At 27.4% G+C, this 543-nt stretch overlaps 1 protein-coding gene across 1 annotated transcript in view; it reads right to left on the bottom strand.

Annotated features, from left to right (window-relative positions):
- LOC119585722 (alkaline phosphatase, tissue-nonspecific isozyme-like) overlaps positions 1-543 on the bottom strand; it is a gene marked incomplete at its 3' end in the record, with an annotated part of 70,044 nt that overhangs the window by 843 nt on the left and 68,658 nt on the right.

Below are 543 nucleotides of genomic sequence, written 5' to 3'. Positions count from 1 at the left end.
GGCATAGAAACATATCAACGAATATAATAGAAATGAAATTACTTTTGCTAAATTGTGAAGGTCATTTTACCACTGCTGTGTCAGTCAGTCACAAATCTGGTTAGTCAGGAATGATGATTACAGTTAAAATTTGATTTCTCAGGTTCCTTGTAACAAATAAGCTTTGCTGTGTCATGAGATATTTGTTAAAATAAGAGAGTTAATTTTTTGTAAAAACTATATTTTCTTTTGTTGTAAATGAACTGGATAAAAAAAGGCAATAAAATATCATCTTTGCTTATTATTTATTCATGAAAATAACATCCTCAACTAAAATAATCTTATAGTACGTGTTAGTAGGGTATACTCATATAGTATATTGCATCAGTCTTTCTTATTAAAGAGAAAAATATGATTAAATTGCCGTAAACTGTATATTTTTATTCTACCTTGATTATTTGATTCATGACTACTTAGACTCATGATTGATTTTTAATAATAGTTCCGAAATCGTGGCCTCTGCACTTCGGAAAAAAATCATATTATTTGTATTAATTATCATGT

The sequence above is a fragment of the Penaeus monodon genome, chromosome 20 (genome assembly GCF_015228065.2).
Source record: "Penaeus monodon isolate SGIC_2016 chromosome 20, NSTDA_Pmon_1, whole genome shotgun sequence".
NCBI classification, from domain to species: Eukaryota; Metazoa; Arthropoda; class Malacostraca; order Decapoda; family Penaeidae; genus Penaeus; species Penaeus monodon.
This window is presented reverse-complemented; position numbering and strand designations above follow the sequence as displayed.